The 22,814-nt window shown below is 36.3% G+C and overlaps 1 protein-coding gene across 2 annotated transcripts in view; it reads left to right on the top strand.

Annotated features, from left to right (window-relative positions):
• DLGAP1 (DLG associated protein 1) overlaps positions 1–22,814 on the top strand; it is a 968,455-nt gene that overhangs the window by 92,303 nt on the left and 853,338 nt on the right. For both annotated transcript variants that reach the window (XM_028838188.2, XM_028838186.2), the window contains exon 2: positions 15,971–16,133. The gene's annotated coding sequence lies outside the window, so the exon portion shown is untranslated. The remainder of the gene's footprint in view (positions 1–15,970; positions 16,134–22,814) is intronic.

Below are 22,814 nucleotides of genomic sequence, written 5' to 3'. Positions count from 1 at the left end.
CAATTTTTTTGTTGCCTGTGCCTTTTGTGTTAATCAAAAAAATAGTTGCCAAATTAAATGTTTCGAAGCTTTTGTTTTATCGTTAAGGGTTTTATAATTTTAGATCTTACATTTACATCTTTGATCCATTTTGAATTAATTTTTGGATGTAGCATTAGGTGAGGGTACACTTTCATTCTTTTGTTTTGTGGAAATCCATTTTTCCCAGAAGCATTTGTTTAAAAGACAGTCCAGTTTTCACTGAATAGTCTTGGCACCCTTGTCAAAAATTATTTGACCATTAACGTAAAGATTTATTTCTGAACTGTCTATTCTGTTCCATTGGCCTATCTTCTGTCTTTATGCCAGTACCACAATATTTTGATTACCGTAGCTTTACGGTGTTGAAATCAGGAAATGTGAGTTCTCCATATTTTTCTTCTTTTTAGATACTGTTTTGGCTATTCAGGGTTTCTTGAAAATTATTTTCTGCACAATGTGTTTAACTTCAAAGAAGATAATTTAATATTTTAGTCCATTTGCACATATCAATAAAATATATTGTTATTTCATAGAAACATTATTATTAAAATATTAATTTCTTAGGCACTCCCTGAAGCCCTCTTCTGAAATTTTCTTCAGAAAGTTTCTTCCAAAATCTTGACAGAAAAACTATAATTTCTGTTGATTTCTTCTACAAAGAATGTATCTTTAGGTAACGTTTAGGTTTATCTTTGTCTCATCTTTTGACTCTTTTCATCAATAATAGGTAAGTATAAACACACTTTTTTTTTTTTTGAGATGAAATTTCACTTTTGTTGCCCAGGCTAAAGTGCAATGGCTGCCTCTTGGGTTCAAGCGATTCTCCTGCTTCAGCCTCCTGAGTAGCTTAGATTACAGGTGCCTGCCACCGTGCCTGGCTAATTTTTTGTATTTTTAGTAGAGAGACAGTTTCGCCATGTTGGCTAGGCTAGTCTTGAACTCCTGACCTTAGGTGATCCACCCGCCGCAGCCTCCCAGAGTTCTGGGATTACAGGCTTGAGCCACTGCGCCCAGCCTAAACACACTTTTTTGATTCTCCTTTCATTCCATCAACATTCTCTGTTCCTTTTTACTCGCTGCAGCAAATCATTTTGACTACACAGTGCTATATTCATAACACTGTATTATAGACTTCACTTTTCTCACCAGCCTCTCCAAATTTGCTTTATTTATCTATGTTTATCAAAGTTTATGTGTGTGTGAAAATATTCCATTTGCATAACTCCACTGAAGATGAAAGTCTTCACTTTCACTTTTGTGAGTTCCACCTTTTGATTCACATTTCTCTTCTATCTCCATTTGCTCTCACATCTTAGTTACTTAGCTTCTGCTGTGAGTCTGTTCTAGACACTCCTTTTGCTTTGTCTCACTTTTGTCCTTTTTCTAATATAACTCTATAAAATGAAATACATTAATTCCTGTTTTATAATTTTCTATTTTAATTTGCCCCCAAGTACACATATCCCATTCCACCCTGATGCCACAACATTAAAATTTAGCACTTCTTGGATCTCTGTTCTCAGCCATCCTCTTTTTTCTGTCTATATTCTTCCCCTAAGTAATTTCATGGTGCCTAGTGGATTTAAACACCATCTGAAAACTCCCGAAGTTATATTATTTTCCCAGACCTCTCTGCTAGGCTCCATAATTGTCTACACAACTCTTTACATGAGAACCACACTTGGATAAGTCACTATTCTTACCTACAGCTACTCAAGACAGAACCTAGAAGTCATATTTTATGATCCCTACATCAGGTTTATAAATCCCTTTGGTTGACTTGTTTTTTTGCATGTATATTGTTGGCTTCCCTCCAACTTTCAAATATAGACTACATGGAATCAAGATTATTGACTATTTCGTTGCTTACTTTATCTCCAGTGTCTAGAACAGGGCCTGCTTCCAGGGCCTGCTTGAATGTATATTCCAGTTCTTTTTTTTTTTTTTGAGACGGAGTCTCGCTCTGTCGCCCAGGCTGGAGTGCAGTGGCTGGATCTCAGCTCAATGCAAGCTCCGCCTCCCGGGTTTACGCCATTTTCCTGCCTCAGCCTCACGAGTAGCTGGGACTGCAGGCGCCCGCCACTTCTCTATCTACCATTATCAATCCTAGTCCAAGGCACCATCGTATCTGTCCTAAATAACTATAGTAGTCTCGTTCAGAGGTACTCTGCTGCTTTATCTTTTCCCCACCAATTGCTAGGCTCATGGCTGAGGCCCTTACAACAAAAGACATTAGCAAAAGAAAAGCATACACATTTATTTAATGTAAGTTTTATGTGACACGGGAGCCTTCAGAAATGAATATTTAAAGAAACAGGAAAGCCTGTGTATTTGTATGGTAAGTTTGATGAAGAGGTGTATAGTTGTGAAGAAGCATGACTGGAAAAAGGGGGTATGAGCTAATGAAGGGAATGTACAAGGCCTGTTTGTTTGGATTCGTCTCCATGTCCCTGTATCTTCAGAGATTAAGACGTTCCTTTCCTCCAGGCATAGAAAGGCCACCTCTCATGTGAGGGTCTTGTGACCTACTCCAGAGGAAGATCAGAAAATTATTTCTAGGTTTTATGAGCTGGTTCAGAGGAGAAGGAAGGAGAAGTCAGAGAGATCATCCCACTTCTGCATTGTTTTCAAATACCGAGGTGCCATATTTTAAGGGAGCATGTCCTGAACCCCATCACTCCTCACCAATATCTTTGCTTTTCATTTCCCTCTGTCTGTAATTCAGTCCCTAAATAAAAGCTAGAATGATCTGTTTAAAACATAAATTAGATCACTGTATTTCTTCTTCATAAAAGAAAAATTTTATACAAGCTTCCTTTTGGAGTTTGAGAGGGAAGGCTGTTAATTATAATTCCCTCCTCAGCACCAGCGTTTTAAAGCAGTAGAAGGAGACAAAGGAGTTAAACACATGGAGAATGGAGTGTCAGGTCTATTACTAACACAGCTCTTGGAGAATGTGGCAGAGTGAGTGCCAGCCCTGGGCTTCCTGCTGCTGCACCAGAATTAGATGAACTGACCCAGGAGTCACAGGAAACACCGAATACCTGCACAGCAGGTGCTACAGAGAGAAGCTGTGGCCACAAAGCTCAGCCCTAGGCCCAAAGCAGACAAGAGCCCTGCTCTCTGCAGGCAGGAGGAAGGGGCTGAGTCTTTCATGCCCAGCTCTTCCTACTAAACTCACCAGTCAAAGGCGTGAGAACAAGAGGGAGGCCCTAGGTTTCCCTTTGCATGAAGAAAACAATGGAGAGTGAGTATTCTGCAGTCACATCTGTAATGCCTTTGCATTTGGAATAAAGCACGAACTCCTTGCTTGAGGTCACTGGGATTGTCTACTTCTCTATCTTCATCTTTTCTAACTCCCTCTCACTCCCTGAGCGGCACACACACTGGTCTTCTTTCTTTCTCAAACATGCCATGCTAGTCCCAGAAGGCCTTTTAACTTTCTTTTCCTTCTTTAAGGACCATTCTGCCCTCAGGACTAATTATTTTTCATTATTCACATTTGTGCTCAAATGTCACCTCAGCGTAGTAAGATGATCACCCAATTTCAAAGAAATCTTTCAGTCATTTATCATCTTATTTTATTAGATTCACTGAACCAATCATTATCTGAAATTGTATTGTTCATCCATTTGTTTGCATGTATATTATTTGCTTCCTGCCAACTCTCAAATATCGACTTCACGGAATCGCTATTACTGACTGTTTTGTTCCCTGCTTTATCTCCAGTGTCTAGAACAGGGCCTGCTTCCAGTAGGCCTTTTGTAAAGATTTATTGAATGAACAGTTTATGCTCTCTGTTACTCCATCTGATCCTTCCAACAGGCAAAGCTTGAGTTTTAAGCTCCAGCCTTGGGCAAGCGCAGACGTAAATATTTATAATCTACGAACTCACAGTGCTGACTACACTGGGGCTCATATTTCAGATTTTCTGAGAAGCAGTGAGGAGCATAGGTAACTATCTTCCTGCCAGCTGCATTTCTTACTGCCATAGGGCTGTGGAATCCCTAAGACTAAGGTAGTACATGGGCCCTGCCCTCCAAAGGGGTCTGTTTGTTATTCAGTGGAGAGGCACTGCGAAGCACTGGCCCACTGACTGGCAGACCTTGCAGCAATGAGACGGTGTCAGCTGCTCTTGCCAGAGATGTCAGTCAATGGAGCAGATGGGCTACTCTGGTTTTTCAGAATTCTCGGGGTGTAGGCTACTCCAGCTACACCAACTCTTCTCTTATTTGGAAATAGAAAATTACTTGCGTAATTGGTTAAATAATGCATTCAGGCCACAATTACATATTGACTTATCTTCTGTGTTCCAGGCAACATTAAGACACTGGGAATACAGAGTGAAAACAAAAAGAAACAGACAAAAATCCTGTCCTATGAAGCTTACTTTTGAGTAGGAATCCACAGATAATAAAGAAATAAATGGTGGGAGTCCGAGGTGGGTGGATCATTTGAGGTCAGGAGTTTGAGACCAGCCTAATTAAAATGGTGAAACTCCATCTCTACTAAAAATACAAAAATTAGTCAGGTGTGGTGGCACACACCTATCTATCATCCCAGCTACTTGGGAGGCTGAGACAGGAGAATTGCTTGAACCTGGGAGGCGGAGGTTGCAGTGACAAACAGACAGATGATGAGTCCTGTGGAGAACAGCAAGGCAATGGAAAGATCGGAATCCATCTATAAAGGTGTCATGTGGGCACCTGAATGGGGAAGGGAGAGTGTTATCCTTGTGGCTACCCATGCTGGAGGAACAACAAAGGCTAAGGTCCTGTGACGTGTATGTGGCACGTCCTAGAAAGAGCAAGGAGGCCAGTGGACTAGAGCAGAGCAAACAAAGGTGATGATAGGAAGGGATGAGGTTGGAAAAGTAACAAACAACAAAATGTATGGGATCTTTTTGGGCAGAGGAATGTCATGCTCTAACTTGTGATTTAAGAGGAACACTTGGGTTACTGCACGGAGCAGGCATGTAGGGAGTGAGGGCAGAGTAGCAACATAGAAAACTATTTCAAGAATCCAGTCAAGAGATAATAGTGGACAAGAATAGGATGATAATAGTAAAGGTGGTGGGAAATGCTCAGATTCAGAATGTATTTTGAAAGTAGAGCCAACACAGAATTTTCTGATGGATTGGACATGATGCATGAGAGGAGAAATTCATGAGACCAATATTTTTGACTTGTGTTGCTAGAAATATAATATTATCCATTGTTGACAGAGGAAAAAACTGGGATGGGCAGGTTTGTTGGGGTATCTGGAGCTCAGTTTTGGTCATGTAAATTTTAAGGTGCCTACTGGTAATCCATGTAGAGATTTGCAGTGGCTGTTAGATACAAGTCTAAGATTCAGGGAAGAGACTGGACTAGAGATATAAAATTGGGAGTTATCAGTGTGTAGATAACTATTTAAGCCTAGGGGTCTGGATCGGTTTACCAAGGGAATGGTTCCCTGGGAAAAAGAGAAGAACCTCCACATGAGACCATGAAGGAGCCACTCATAAGGAAAAAAAACAAAAAAAACCCAGGAGAGTCCATGAAGTGAAGACAGAGTCCTCCTGAAGACAGAGTCCAACTGACTACGGTGCATTTCCTGCTGTCAGGGCAGTATTGGGCCTGGAGTGACAGATGTGCAATGGAGATGAACAGCTGACCTCTAGACAGGAACGTAGATGTCATTGGTGATTTTGACAAGGGCAGTTTCCTGGGAGCTGATGAAAGAATCAGAGCTATGATTGGAGCAGATGCAAGGTAGCATAGGCGAGGTATTAAAGGCAGCAAACAGATAAATTTTGAGAAGTTTTCTGTAAAAAAAAGCAGAAGAGGAAGCAGCAGCAGCTAGTCTAGTATGGGAGACTCAGGAGAAGATTTCTCTTTTTTATTTTTATACTTCTTATTTTGAAATTATAGATTCACAAAAAAATTGCAAAAAAAATAAAAGGATCTTGGATGGTCCCATGTAACTTTAACCCAGTTTTCTTCAATGATAACTTGTATAACTATAGTACAATATCACAATCAGGAAATGGATGTGGGCACCATCCACAGAAGTCACTACAGTTTCACCAATTACACATGCACTTGTGTGTATGTGAGTGTGGGTGAAACAGTGTGTATTACATTTCATTTTATCACGTGTGTAGATCTGTGTAACCACCAGCATAATCAAGATCCAGAACCTTCCATAACTACGTGGTGTCCTTGTTCTATTCCTTTAAAGTTACACATCCTTTATTCTTAACCCCTGGTGCCCAGTAATCTCTTCTCCGTCTCTATAATTTTGATATTCCAATATTACATAAATGGAATCACACAATATGTAACCTTTGAAGGGATGACTTTTAACACTCAGTATAATCGCCTTGAGATTCATTCAAGCTGTTGTGTGTATCAACAGCTTCCTTTTATGGCTAGGTAGTAGTCCATGGTATGGATGGACCGGTTCAGGGACATCTGGACTGTTTCCAGTTTTTGGCTATTATGAGTAAAGCTGCCATGAACGTTTGTGTACAGATTCTTGTGTGAACATAAATTTTCATTTCCCTGGGACAAATGCCCAAGAGTGTCATTGCTGAGTTATATGTCAAGAGTATGTTTAGTTTTAAAAGACACTGCCAAACTGTTTCCCAGAGCGGCTACATAATTTTACATTTTCACTAGCAATGTGTGAATGACCCAGGTTCTCTGCATCTTGGCGAGCATTTTGTGTTATCATTATCTTTTGTTTTAGCCATTCTGATGTGTGTGTAGAGAGGATTTTTTTTTTTTTTTTTTTTTTAGATGAGAGTAATTGTGGAAAAAGCCAGGAGGCTGCCTGTACCTCTAGTTTCTTCTTAGGTAGCTTGAATATTGTTCAAAATCCAGTCCATATTTAACAATATTGAGTGGCCGTTGAGTCACGTATATACAAAGATGAGTATTGTGTACCTTAGATATAGATATGTGGAGATCATCTTGACCCATGAAGATGAGGAACAGTGTAGGGGCAAAAAACATGTGATACCTTTCCTCCCTATCATGAGGCTCACAGCTGACACCCCTACAACAAAAGGCAGGTTAAGAAGAGAAAAGCATAGCAAATTCATTTAATCAAAGTTTTGCGTGATGTGGGAGCCTTCAGAACATGAAGAGGCAAAGACTTAAGGAAAACTGTCTATTTTTGTGCTTAGGTTCAGTGAAGAATGTACAGCTGTGTAGAAATAGAATCAGACAAAAAGGTATTCACCTAAGGGTAATAAACTAGGGTCTGTCCAGATTCTTCTGGTCCTTCTGTGTGGCATTCCCTCCTCATGGGTTCGGGCAGGGACCTCCTGGAAGGAGATAGGTCAGATTTCTCTATGACCATCTTCCATTCAGCAAGGTAGAGGAAGGTTAGAGTAATCGTTCTAGGTTTTATGATTGGCTTTCGAGGAGAGGGGTTCTAGTTTCTATGGTCTGCCTTGTGGGAAAAAGGAAAGTAGGAGAAAGAAGAGCAGGAGAAGACCAGAAAGAGGCTTTGCTTTTGAGGCCCCTTCAGTGTCTTACAGTTCCAAGTACTGAGTATGTCAAAATGCCATAATTCAGGGAGTCATTTTCCAAACCCCAGCAGCAGCAAGCATGTGTGAGTCGCAGAGACTCCAGACCTGTCAACGGCGGTAACAACAGCCAGTTCATGCTACTGTTTTGCCTCAGTCTGAAGTCTCATCCATCTCAGTTGTACACGTTTACCCACAAAACCTACTCAGCTTCTCGGGTGAAATGTACAGTAGCTCACAGCAACTTAGGCATTATAAATTTGAGTTCTTATGTTTATCTATTGATTTTTCAGAGGGACAGTGATTTCAAAGTACCTAAAAGTTCATATAACTGAGTAGCCCAACACTAAACTTCAGGATTAAGAGAACCTTTGAAAAACAGAGTGGAGGAAAAATATATATTTAAACATATATTATTATATACATAAATCATATATTTATATATCATATGTATATGTTATATATCATATATATTTAAATATAAAATTTTAAATATCTTACACTAGTTTCACGGTTTTAAGACGTAAAATCCTTTTCCTTCTCAGTCTGAAAACGTTTTCTCTAAGCCAAATTTGCTCATTATAAAAAAGAGCCAAAAAGCAAAAGGCTGCAGAAAGCTTTTTACAATGAGGAGGAAATTATCCTGTGATGGAGAAAGCCAGACCTTAAATCTGCCAATCACACGGAGGTTGCAATCTCTTGGGAACGGGACGGAGCCGGTCTTATGGTTGTTTGCTCAGAATGCGGCTCACTCTCGAAGCTCCTTGTAATAACTTGACTGAACAGATGTAGCTACTTCAGGTCATTTGAAACATGTCAGCCTGGGGTGGGTGATCGTCAAGGAATTGTGACTTGCTGCCCCGTGCTCAATGGGAAGCCTTTACTGAGCCAATTTATCCCCTGGGACCTAGAGAGAAAGGAACAAAAACAAGCAAAACAAAACAGGAGATAAGCAGCCAAGTGTTCTGAAGGCAGAGAGTGAATAGTTGAAGACAGAAAAGCTTTGGTGTGTGAGGGCTTGTGTTTTAAATGCTATAAATTCTGGACTTATGATAGATCTTTTCAAGCAGAAGAGTTTGCTGAGCCAGGATTGTTGCCCAAATGTGGGCTTTCTTGCAGTTGGTAACTGTACTTGACTATAGCCTTTTGCCATGCAGTTCTGCCCAGAAGACTTTTCGGGAGTGAGGACCACGTGTAATCCAGGTGGATGATTGTCATACTCACCAAGGGCTCCAGTGCTTAAACATGCTCAGTGCTCCACAAGTTACAAGCAGTTCCTCCTCCCACATTTACAAAAGTAATGGAGATTCACATACAGAAAATCATTGGTAGAGAAGCATCAAGTCAGATAAGCATAAAGACTGAGACATTGCCATGAAATACTGGTCGTGAGTGTGTGTTTTAAGGGCATAAGGCAAGAGTGTGTACAGAATTCTGTGTTGTGGTTGTCCTGGGTGGGGAAATTAGCTCTTCTTAATTCAAACAGAAACATTATGAAAAAGACATGTTGTCACGTGTGGGTAAGTGGGTGAGAGATTGTTTGACTGCTAGAAGATGAAGGAAATTCACGCATTAGGGGCTACTTTATATAACAAACAAAGGACATTTATGTTTGTTTACGGAAAGCCACTTCATGTCCTATGTATACCTCTATCCCCCACAACAAGCAGAACAGTGACTTTCATTGAGCAGGTGCTAAGTAAATGTCATTAGCTTGATCGATAGGACATTAAGAAGGCAGAGGGTTGCCTTACCAAGCCATGGTTAGAGAAAGCAATATTAATGAGAATGCCGCCTACAGACATGAGGGGCAAGGTGCTGAGGAGAGGGAGATTTGAGAGCATTTTTCTCTGAAGGCGGGAGTTCTTGGCATCTATAATGAAATGTAGAAGCCAGATATGATGCTTCTATTTTAGGTTGAATGAGACAACAGTCAAAGTAAGGGAAGAAAGAAAACTGGCAGGAGATAGAAAGGTGTGCCCTTGTTTTGATAAAGTTGGCAAATGCCTCTGACTGATTCAAACAGGTGGCTTGATGCCATTTTGAAAGTTTGTGTGAGCTTTTCTGGAAATAGTGCTGTGAATATTTTTCTTCCATGATGATCTTACTCTGTTGCACCTCATGGTTTTATTCCGGATTTGTAAATTAAGTGTGATAAGGCAATCCATAAGGGACGATTATTATGGAAAAAACTACATGTTGCTTTTAACAGAAAGAAAAAAACACATTTAAGTGTTTGGAATATACCTAAACAAGTTTCTTACTAGACTAAGGTTATTAATTTTAAATCTTAGCATAGTGCAAACAAAATGTATAGAATAAAATGAATTAGAGCCTATTATGACTTTGATTAATGATTTAATTTGTAGCACCACATTTGTACAACAAATCTAAGCTATTCATGATGAAATTCATACTTTGATAGCTGATAACTGACTAGCTATTCAGATGTATCTGTGTTGGAAAGGAATCAGAGGAAACTGAAGCAGAAATGCATGGTTTTAGATATTGATTTTTTGCAGTTTATTTTCACGTGCCATGGTTTCAAAAACATTTTATTGTCCCATGTATGTATGTATATTTTAAATTAGAAACAGAAGTTAAGTCACCTAAGAGACCATTAGCTAGATTTCGAGTCAGAATAATCTAAGATTTTAGCATATGTACTAAAAAATTAAATTATTTATCTCGGGGCTACTAATAACTTACAAATATGACCCCAGAATAGATAAGTGTAGCTATTTTTATAAATTCTTACAAACTACAAAACTCCTCTTCCAAATATGTCAAGCTTAATTTTCTGCTCTGTGGAGCACAGCTAGTGAGGCAGCAAAGCCCAGTGACATTTTCCACAGTGTGAGCTGCCAACCACTAGAAGCCTGTGGCAGTGTTTAAATCTACAGCAAACACGCTAACAATTGGTTGAAGAAAGGATTATGTAATTCCACCTTGATATTCCTTTCTGTGGTGCTTACATCAGTGGCAAAGGATCATAAAGGCCGAACTGGGTGAATGCTAAGGTAGCGTTTTCTCAGTTATGAGCCAATTTAATCTTTATGCTTTCTGGAGATTACTTTAGCCAATCTCTCCATTTTCACTAAACTCCTAAAGAAATGAATCTTCTTTGACTGTGGCTATTTCAGTGTATGCTGGGGCTCTCATTTCGGTGGTCACTGTTTCTGCAGAGTGGCCTGTATTAATTCCAAAGTCTCCTGGAGAGCATTAACTAGTAAAATAATAGCATTTCTCTACCTAGATTCTAATAATGTTTTGGTAATTAAATCAAATCTACTATTTGAAAAATTGGTACTGGCAGAAGAAAGAGTTAAATTCCGAGGACCTGGAAAGCTTCATTGTATGAATAGAATAGAATAAAAGTCAAAAGAAGACCTCTACAATGTGATGGAACAAAAATTTTTGTATGTCCTGAAATTCTTTTAAAGTTCTAGGGGAAATATGATTATCCAAATTGTCCTACTGCAGCACCCCAGCTTTGTTACCAGATCTGTAAATGACTTTACTTGGCAATATTGGTGAACAGAAGAGTCATAAATAAGTAAATTTTCCAGATAACTGGAACATATTCTCACTGCTAAACTTAATTTATTATTTTAAAGTGTTTGAATACATATTTATTTCTTAGCCTTCTTTTAACAGAAGATGTTGATCATATTTTTTATTCCTTAAAGGTATTACCTTTTGTAACTTAAAAAAAATTTATATTGACATCTGACTACGTTCAAGACATGTATTAAAGACCCTAATAGAGATATTGAATATCTCACATTCTATTGGCAGAAACCAATACTTGTGTGACTGGTATTCACATTTCATATGTTAATTACAGATGTAGTGAAATTGTAATTATCTGTCTTCCCCAATAGAATGTAAAATGCTCAAGTAAAGGGACTGTATGTTACTTATGTGCTTAAAAGTGGTACTTTCAGGAAGAAACTCATGGATGGTGTCTAAGAGATTTCAAATCAATTGATGTTGGCTAATTTGGAGTTACTGCAGATGAAAAATTCTGGAAATTTTACAATTAAGAGAAAATTATATTTACTTTTAGTGTTGAGGAAAATTGAAATGCTCTGTTTTGCATTAGCACCTTTATATAGCTAGAGACATTTTGATAGTTTAGGAAAATATAATATCGCATTTAAAATTTGTTTTTTCTTTAAAAACAATCAGTTTTGGTACACATAGGCTAAAAATATTTCCCTAAGATATCTCAGGGTGCTGAACTTTATTGTATCCAATGACTAATATTTCCTTCCATTTTTCAAGAAGAAATAAACACTTTGAACAGATAGAATAATTAGCATTTATAGCAAAAAACAGAATATTTTCTTTTCTCATCATTGAAAGTGAAAAACAGATATCTAAACCATGCATTTTCAGCAAAGGAGTTGAAGAAGAAAACAATTCTGCTTTTCTTCTGTTGTTTTATGAAAAGTGCAATCTCAGAAGTTAATACTTAGTTTTAATTGCATCCTTTAGAAAGTTCTGTCTGATAAAATGGCACATTTAAACCATGAAAACTGAGACAAAAGAATATATTCAATAAATGATTTTTCATAATTTTCCACTAATTAAAACCTACCTATGATAAAGTACCTGGATCTTAAATGTACAGCTTGGTGAGTGTTATGGATTAATACACATGTGTAAGCCTCACAAATAGAAAGATACAGTATATTATCATCCACCCAAAGGCCTTTCCTGTTACTTGTCCTAATTAATACCCCCAGAAGTACTCAATAGAATACATTTTTTCACTATAAATTCTTGGTATCAGTTTTTTAAATTTCATATAAATGGAATGGCACACTATGCACTCTTTTGATTTTCTTCCTCCGTATCGTCTCTGTGGGGCTGAGCCGTGTTGTATAATTCGTAATAACAGTTTGATCTGCTTTCCTGATGTAGAACAGTAAATTTTGTAAATATACCGTAGTTGTTTTTTTTTTTTTCATTTTTATTCTTTTACTTTTACCCTTTGACTAACATCTCCCCTTTCTTCTATCCCTCAGATCCTTGTATCCACCATTCTACCTTCCGCTAGTGTGAGTTTGTGCCACAGATGTCATTTTTCTGTGTTAAGATCCAATCCAGGATCACAGACCGCATTTACTTGTTATGTCTCTTTACTCTCTTTCGATTTGGGGTACTTCTTAGACTTTCCTTGTTTATTATGACTTTGACAATTTTGAAGAGTGCTGGCCAGTCATTTTGGAGAATGTCCTTCAGTTCTGGTTTGTCTGATGTTTCTTCATGATTAAATTCAGGTTTTTAAAATTTTTTGCATGAATACTGCAAAGGCTACACTGTGACCTTCTCAGTATGTCATACCAGGAGATACATGATGTCAACATGTCTCATTTCTGGTGATGTTAATTTTGATCACTTGATTGAGGTGGAGTCTGTCAGTTTTCTCCACTATAAATTTATATTTTTTCCCTTGTAGCTAATAAGGATCTTATGGGGAGAGAGTTTGAGACTATGTCAATGTCCTGTTTTCTCATAAACTTTTGCCCACAAATTTTAGCTTCCATCAATGATTCTTACCACTGTGTTTGTGAGATGATGATTTTCTATATCCATCACTCCTTTTGTATTTTGAATTTGAATTTCACTCTAAGGATTTTGTCCTTACCTATTGATCCAGTTACTTATTGGTGGTATGGACTCAAGGATCTTTTTTTTATTCCGTGAGATAGACTTCTTTATTATTATCATTTAGTTTGTTGCTCTCATTCTAGAATTGGCCACTGCGGACTCCTTCAGGGTGACTCTGATGCCGTGAAATTTTGAGCACATACTTACTCTGGCATTACAAGATCTTGCAGGCTTATCTTGCTCCATTTCCTTATCTTGCTAATCTCTACCCATTCCCAAAATCAACCTTTTCGTGAAGGATATTTGACTCTTTTTCTTAGCGAAAGATATTTGGAAAACAAAATCTGAGTGCTAGATGTGCTCATTGCTCTTCTGCCATTGCTTCTAGGTCACCTGACAGAGCTAGGAAATATGTGTACATATACATCCACATATGTGCACACGTCTCTCCTTTATGTCAGTTTGTACACACACACACACACACACACACACACACACACACACACACACTCCTGAGTTCATGCTGAGGCACCTGATTGCAGTCCAGCACTGCAGGGTTCATTCTAGCCAAATCCCTTCCATTACTTGTAACTCCTCTTTTTATCATTGAGAAACTTCACTCTCAGTATCATCAATTTATTTAATTATTTGCTTAATCTTCATATACGCACAATGTAGTCTCACAGTCGCAATTTCATACCACTCTGAAAAACAAACCTCTAACTGGAGTACAATATGTATGGATACTTTTCCTTGTGTTTAGGCTTGGAGTAAGCAGTCAAAACACTGTTTTCTAAAAGTTATTTAGCTTAGTTCTATTCTTTCCCATCCCCTTCACTGTGGTTATTTATTTATAATGCAATTTACATGAAGGATTAATATCTTAATTTATGAATATTAATTTTATAGCCTGTTGCCTTACTAAATTATGATTTGGAGATTAGCAATATTAATTATTATTGATTCTTAAGTGTTTTTCAGGTATCGTGTCATCTATAAGTGGGGATACTTTTACCTCTTCTGTAGCAGTTCTAATACCTTTAATAGATTTGTTTTGTCTAATTGCATTTGTTAACACTTTCAGTGAAATAATAAATAGTAATGGAGATAACTAGTATCTTCCCCTTGTTCCTGATGTGAATAGGAATGCTTCTAGTGCTGTCCAATTAAGATACCGATTTAGCATTAAGAAATATATATTTTTAATATGTTAAAAATCACATTCATTTTCTTGAATAATCTTATAATGAGTGAATGTTGAATTTCATTAAGGCCTTTCGGCATATAGGGAAAAATCATACTGCATATGATAATAATAGATTTCCTAGTAGGAACCAACCTTGAATTTCTGTAATAAATCCCACTTAGTTGTCTTCATTATTTTCTTAATACTATGCTCACCAAAATTTCTTTTAGTATTTTTGCATTGATATTCATGGACAATATAGGTCTATAGATTTATTTTCTTTTGAACAAAGTTTTTTAGGTTTAGGTGTCAATGTTATTCTGGCTCAGTAAAAGGAAACATTGTCTCTTTCATTTTCAATGTTTTGCCACAATTTGTAGAGTCCTGAGACTATTTGATCTTCAAATGTTTTATAGATTTTTACCATGACACTATCTGGGCCTGTTTTTTTTTTTTTTTTTTTTATGATATTCATCCTTAATAACATTCTCTATTTCTTGTATGGAAATTGATCTCTTTAAACTTTCTCCATTAATGGAGTCAATTTTAGTACACATGATTCCCTGGAAAATTGTCTCTTTTATCTAAATTTTCGAACTTGTATACATAGATATCTGTAGTCACTTAGGCTACTTATTTCATTTTATCTTTTTTCAATAGCTAAATCTTCATGTTATTTCTTATTTTTGTAGTTTTACCTTCTCTCTTGTTTTCTGGTCAAGGTTACCAATGGTTTGTTTATTTTGTTAGAGTTTTTAAAAACTGAGGGCATTTATTTATAGAGTTACTGCTTTCTGATTCCCTGAGCATTAATTTTTACTTTAATCTTTATTATTTCCTCCTATATGCAATTATTTAGTTATTTAGCTGGAAACGTATTTTATTTTAATTCTTTCATTTCTGCTGACAAAAGCACTTAAATGATATACAGAAATAATGCAATGCTGTTGTATCACAAACAATGGTTTTGTGAAAAGTAGCCAACTGATTCTAGACTTTATTCTCCTCAAATGTGAAAAAGGCCAGAAGATCAGACAGACATGTCTTAAGTTCCAAATCCACTGTTTCCTTGTTGTCTGACTTCAGCAAATCTCTCATTCCCTGATTATCAGTTTCCTCGTTAGTAAAACAGAAATGATAACATCTCATCTGAAAAATTAAGTGAGATAATTTCTGGAAAACACCAACTCAGTGCTTAATATTGTGTACTCCATAAATGGGCCTTCTCTCTGTCTTTCTGAGTTAGGGATAAAATAACTGCTCTTTATTGAGCATTGTTAGAAACATTTTGTTAGTAATACCCTATTTCTTTTTTTCCACGTCCTTCTGCAGAGGATGTGCATAGCTTGCCCTTAAATACGAGTTGGTGACCAAACTTTGACATGAAGTCCATCCATCTGACTTGGATCTCATGCTCTTTAAAAAAAAAATTGATGTACTTTTATTTACTTATTTTAATTGACAAAGTTCATACTCTTGATGACTGTGCTAGCCTGCCTCTGAACTGTAAGTTAAAAGATTAAGACTGCTGTTCATAAGGTTTAACATGTATGAGTAACATTGCAAAAGTAATCATGGAGCTCCATTAACAGACTTGCCTTCCCTCTTTGTCGCCTTCTGCATTTCAGCACATCGTGAGTGGTGCTCTTGAGTCCCTTCAAGTGATTACTACTTAGATCTTCCCCTGGGACACCTTCTTGAAAGGACCAGCGTGCATCCACTTTGCTTAGATATAATCCCAGATTAGTGGAGTTGTTGCAAAGCAGACTTCGCTTGTCTCACTAACACTGGGTAAGTGTTTGAAAACTGTATTTACTGTTTGCAGATGATATTTGATGTCATGACCTGATCTGAAATATTTCTGCTTTCTTGTAAATTGAAAAGCTACATCAACTAACTAGACATATAGCAGAAGGGAAAAAGTAGGCTAGCACAAAAAGGCATTGAACATCGATTGAGGTGTTTATGATTAGCTAAGCATATGCTCACGTATTTGAAGATATTTTTCATACTTATGTAGAGGAAGTTAACATTTACTGCAAGTGGAATTTCATGACAAGTATTCTTATTTTTGAATATAACTGAAATACAGTTTTATGAAACCTATAATTACTACAATTTGTGTTGTTTCTGCTAGTGAAAAACCAATACCTATAAAATGGGGACACTAACTCCTTGAAACTGGTTATGATAAAGGTGTGCCTATTGTGATCATCTACATGCAAATCCTTCCCTAACTGTAAGGTTCCCTTACATGTACTGCCAGTGCATATCAGTTTACTTCCATGTATCTTTTCCTCAAACTTAAAAGTCTTCTGTTCCAAGATATTACATTGCCAGTTTTACTCTAGTCGGGATTATTATCAAAACAGAGTTGGAGCTGAGAAAAGACAATAGAGTTGAATCAAATGGCAGAATAGGAATAGTTAGTGTAGGGAATCCTTGGGAGAGATAAAGAAAAATGGGGGGAGGTATGAGACTGAGAAGACTTTATGTGTCTTAGAAGTGCATTCCAGTGACTTCTATAAGAGCAGATGCTAAGGGATGTAAATTGGCACTTGGGCCATGCCACAGACTTATCTTGGGTGGACAGATGTTGAGAAATAAAGGTCATCCAAAGTTTTTCCCTCTCAAGCACGCAGGTTATACTGCATCTCAAAGTCCTAAGATTCAAGAATGAGTCAGTATCTCTGATACAGAAATCAGAGAGATATTGAATATTAACATGGAGGACTAGGTCTCTTGAAATGCACATTTATCTAAAATGTGTAACAACTTCTGCAGTATTTTGTGTCCTGTGTAGGAAAAGGGTATCTCAAAAATGTCCTAGTGAAGAAGACTTGGTAAATGAAAACTGGGAAGACTGAAGGTATATAAATGCCCCAGGTCATAACACGATGGCTGAGAACATGGGCTCTGGGGACAGATTGGTTTCTCTGGTCTGAATCCTGACTCTGCCACCTTTTGGCCATGACTCTTGGGGTAGTTGGAAAAATTAGATGTCTAATTTATAGAGTGCTTAATACCAGACCTGGCGCATAATATGTGTTCAGTAAATAGGTATTTTATGTTAAGTGATTGAACAAATATTTTAAAAGCTTTGTAGTCTCACCAGTGACCTTGACCTTAATACTTTTCTCTGTTTTCTCTATGAGGACTTAAATTTATCATCTGTAAACTCTTCTACTATGTTGAATTTTCCTTAATCTCACATAGCAAATTATAGTTGAGATGACATTACTATTATTTTCAAGAGTAGATTTTTTTGTCTTTAAGTCTGGCATGTTATATTTCTGAAAATAGTTGATATTTTAAATTTTATCATCTCAAATCTGTCATTTTCTAGCATCATGATATTGGGCAAATTACCTAATTTTTCTCAATCTCCTCATCTTTGAAATGGGAACAATAGAGTATCTGTCAGAATCATTATGGAGATTAAATAATATAATACATAGTGCATGACAAAAAGTACCCAATACATGTTAGCTACTGCTAACATTGTTGCTACTGTCATCATTATAATTATTCTTCTTAAATGCATTCTTAACTACCTCTGGTATGATTGCTGATGTTGTCTGTCTTTAAATTGTGGAATTTGAAAAAGGACACTTTATAGAATTTTAAATAAAATATTAATATATTCAAAATCTCAGGACACCTTTTCGCTTTTGAAACCACAATTCATCATCATCCTTTTGTACTCTTATAATACAGTTTATTTAGCTTAAGCACAAGTCTCATGCCATGAGCTTACTAAATTATCTCCAAGGACAACTTCTTTTATAAACTTCCCAGGCTTGATCCTTTCCAGAGAAAATTTTACAACTTCTATTTTAATTTGAAATGAATTTTAATTTAAAAAGGGAAGTAACTTTAAAAACATTTATTAGAGTTTAAGTTCTGGGATACATGTGCAGAACGTGCAGGTTTGTTACATAGGTATACATGTGCCATGGTGGTTTGTTGCACCCATCAACCCGTCATCTGCATTAGGTATTTCTCCTAATGGTCTCCCTTCCCTAGCCCCCCAGCCCCCCAACAGGCCCCAGTGTGTGATGTTCCCCTTCTAAAAAGGGAAGTAACATTTTAATTTAGAAAGGAAAGTCACACTTATTTAGTGCTCACCATATGCCAAACTTTATACTTTGATGATTCTTAATGTCAGAGTTTGGCCATTTTACCCTTATTTATAACTTTAAACTGCTGACCCAACCTAATAAATCTTAAAATTTATAAAATAAATATTAAGTAATCAGGATACTACCACTATTGACAACTCACTCTGTATAACTTGTCTGGATTAGTACTCAGGCTTATCTCCATGGTTCTGCATGCTTAGAACCAAGTTCCAGAATCCAAACTTAATGTTCAACTCTGATTTAGATTGTATTTATCCCAGTACAATCCTGGAGCTGAAATAATCTGTGAGTTTTAGGAAGCCAAACATTTTGGCTCAGTTTCTCATATTCAGATCTGATATTGTTTATGCAAAGATATTTACTAGGGTTGATAATAATGTTCTCTATGAATTGTTGTAAACAATTAAATCAAAAAATTTTTAAAGATTTTCTCTCTATTAAATATTCTTCATTTTGGGGGGTGTATGTCCAGTGTCTTTTAAAATAACTTAATTGCATCAGCAAGCAGGTATAAGAATGGTATGTCAAATCTTTCAACATACATCTAGAGATTTGTGGCAAATATAGTGTTAACCAAACCAAAACAAATACATTTTCAATAGAGCTAATTTACCTCTTTATGTAATCTCAGCCCAAGCCAGATTCCTGGAAAGAATGATGTAATTAAATTATTTCATAGAAGCATTTACAAGTAAATGCACCATATGGTCTTTCAAAGTGGGCAATGAAGTAACATTAGACCATTTGATCAAAGTTAGAAATGACTTTTATTTAAAAGAAAGCAAAGTTTTAAAACCATTTAGTCTTAGTAGTGCAAGATATTTCTTAAAATGTAAGATATTTGGGAGTGTTTATCCATTTAACATATTCTATTTATATTCGTAAGTATAATATTTTATAGTTCAAAAATACAAATAACATCTAATTGAAAATATCCTTGCCTGCCATTAAAATGCAAGCAGAATCAAGTTCAGGGGCTCTGTTGTAGGTGATCCCAGTGTTACCATTTCTAGAAACACTCTACTGCCAAACTAGGTGTCAGAAGAGACTGCCACTTTGAGTCTACTGCATATTGCCAGGTATTGAATCTTGTGTCTTTTAAAATTCTATGGACTTGGGAAGGGAAGTAACATTTATTTAGTGCTCACCACATGCCAAGTACTTTATCCGCTCAGAAATTCTGAAGATGATACTGTGTGGCAGGTTCAGCTATTCATTTTTACTTGTGGATAAAATGAGATTCAAGGAATTCAGTAATTTGCTCAAAGTCACGCCACCAAGAAATACAGAGAAAGAGAGAGAGAAAGAGAGAGATCAGTTCAATTCACATCAGTTTAATTTCAAAGCCACCTTTCATCATTTTGTCATGCTTTTCACTTCACTATTCTTTCAAAGACTCTTTGAGAACAAAAAATTCTTCCAAGTAAGAGCTAAAATGAATCCCTCGTATGTTTGATGTCTGACAAAAAATATGCAATATCCAGTATATCAAATACTATTTTTTAAAAATTCTAGACTATTATTCTTATTTCTTGATAGTCTGTAAGGACTGTTTTTCTTGTTTCTTGGGAAAGGCAGGTATAGGGTGGGGATAGGTTTATAGAAGCGGGAGACATAAAAAGAAACCCCAGATGTCTGAGAATACTCTTAGTGTACCCCAGGGCAGCTCCTGGGAAGAAATATTCTATCACTTCTCCACTGTTCTGAAGGAAATTAACTATTTGGTATTGATATTAGGGGTTAATGAAAATTTAAGGTCCACTGAAACATTATGTCCTTTCATTAGATCATTACCTAGTCATTTTGGTATTGATTACTATGGTGTTCATTGATAATCCAATTGTCTTGTTTTATTAATTTGTTAAGAGGTGTTAGGAAGGCTTCAGAGACAAAAATTTCTTAGTACATAAGCGATTTTTGTTTTCTAAAGTGCAAGATGTATTATTAGTACGGCATATTTCTGCTGCATCCTGTTTTTGCTTCATAAGAAAATAGATACTTTACCCCCTTCTTCACATTTTTCTTTTTTTTAATATTCCTCTATTCTTAAAGCAGATAGATAAAATAGCAGTAATTCATAGTTCTCAGTGTGAATTGAGAGGAAAGACTATGGAATTTCACTCAGGTCTAGTATTAAGTAGATTACATTTGTGAGATACTTAAGGGCTCCTTAACTCTTAAATAATATCAAAACCCACATTATTTTATATGTAATCTCTTACTTAAGTTTCTTTCTATAACATAATTGAAAAGATTATGGTCTCATGAATTTTCCTTATTTTTTTTTGTAAAAGTCTATTATTTAGTAATAGAAGTATTTTTAGTGCATTTCTTGGCAGATTTACTGAGACAGAGCTGCTTAGGTGTGTCAAAACCTGAAAGTGAACATTCATCATGTTGAAGCAGGGATGGCTGTCAAGCAAAGAGGACTAAATTGGATGCACAAATATCTTCCACATTCTTATATTCACCCTAAAACTAAATCTGTTTGTAAGAGAGAAAGGGTGCTGGACTTAAGGGCAGAGAACCAAGTTACTAACTGTGATTTTAGGCAACTCAATTTCTTGGTCTCTTCAATTACAGTTTTTTGGGGTTTTTTTGTCTTAACAACAACTTACTGGGATGTTGTGGACATTAAATGAGATAGTGTTTGTGGAAGTGTTTTTGAACTTTAAGTCTTATAAAAATAATGCATGTGAATGTTGCTGTTACTAAGGGTATACAGCAATCCCCTTATCCATGGTTTCATTTTCCATGATTTCAGTTACCCATGGTAAACCGCAGTCTGAAAATATGAAATGGAAAATTCCAGAAATAAATCCTAGGTTTTAAATCGCATGCTGTTTTGAGTAGCGTGATGAAATCTCACTCTGTCCTTCTTTGTCCTTCTGGGATGTAAATCATCCCTGCGTCTAGCATCTTCACAGGGTCTGCACTCCCCACCCATGGGTCCCTCAGTTGCCATCTCCGTTATCATACCAACTATCAAGATACCACAATGCTTGTGTTCATATAACCCTTCTTTTATACTATGTCATTAATAATATTCAACTAATAACTTATTAGTTATTGTTGTTAATATCTTATTGTACCTATTTTATAAATTAAACTTTACTAAAAGTATGTATGCATAGGAAAAACATTGTGTATATAGGGTTTGGTGCTATACGTGGTTTCAGGCATCAGCTGGGGGTCTTGGAAGATATCCCCCATTGATAAAAGAGGACCAATGTAACATAAAACTTTGTTATAAGAGAGTTAAAGGTTTAAATATGTAAGTCTAAAATCTTGTAATTTAAAGAATTGCAAACTTTAGTGTCTTCAGTAGACTTGACATTGTATTTGTTATATCCTATGTCAAAGCATAATATCTTCTTTCACTTTTTGAGCAAGAATTTGTGCTTTTTCATTGGCAGGACTTGTATAGTCAGGGTAAATGATAAGTATTGACATTCAATATTGTAATTTTGTTAAATATTAAATTCATCTTGGATAACTGAGTCTGGAACATTCCGAGTTCCTTGGCATTGGTTCCAGAGAAATTTTAAGTAAGGAATAATAGAATCTATAATTTTAGGGATTCTGATGAGGTCTATTAAAGTTATGAATATTTCATAATATAATTGGAAACTAGAGTGAACTCATTATTTTGTGATCAGGAAATACAAATAATCGATAGGCGGCATCAGTTTGTATAAACTGTATTTTTTACATTTAATTTAATTCTATTTTATTTTATTCTAAGTTCCAGGTTACGTGTGCAGGATGTGCAGATTTGTTACATAGGTAAACATGTGCCATAGTGGTTTGCTGCACAGATCAGCACATCACCTAGGTATTAAGACTCGCATACATTAACTATCTGTCTTGATGCTCTCCCTCCCACTGCCTTCCCAACAGGCCCCAGTGTATGTTATTCCCCTCTCTGTGTCCATGTGTTCTCATTGTTCAGCTCCCACTTATAAGTGAGAACATGCAGTGTTTGGTTTTCTGATGAACTGTATTTTTTGACACCAGCAGAAACTTTTTATTAGATGAAAACTTAGTCCTGCCTTAGCTCAGTAGACTGAAAGAGTCAATAATTCATGGGAATGGAGTCAAAACCCAGTTTTGTGTGAGTCTAAAGTCAGGACTCTTTAGCTCTTAACTAATCTTCCACGTACATATTCTAAAAGAAATCATTGATCTGAAGTGTGTTAAATGACTATTTTGTCTCCATCAGTTTGACACAGTCTCAAAGCCATATAAATTGTAAACCACTTATATAATAAGTTATTTTCAATGAAATTTTTAATACATGAGCAAATAAGGTATTTTTGAAAGTCCACTA

The sequence above is a fragment of the Macaca mulatta genome, chromosome 18, assembly GCF_049350105.2.
Source record: "Macaca mulatta isolate MMU2019108-1 chromosome 18, T2T-MMU8v2.0, whole genome shotgun sequence".
Lineage (NCBI taxonomy): Eukaryota > Metazoa > Chordata > Mammalia > Primates > Cercopithecidae > Macaca > Macaca mulatta.
The sequence above is the reverse complement of the archived record's forward strand: the minus strand, read 5'-3'. Positions and strand labels throughout refer to the sequence as shown.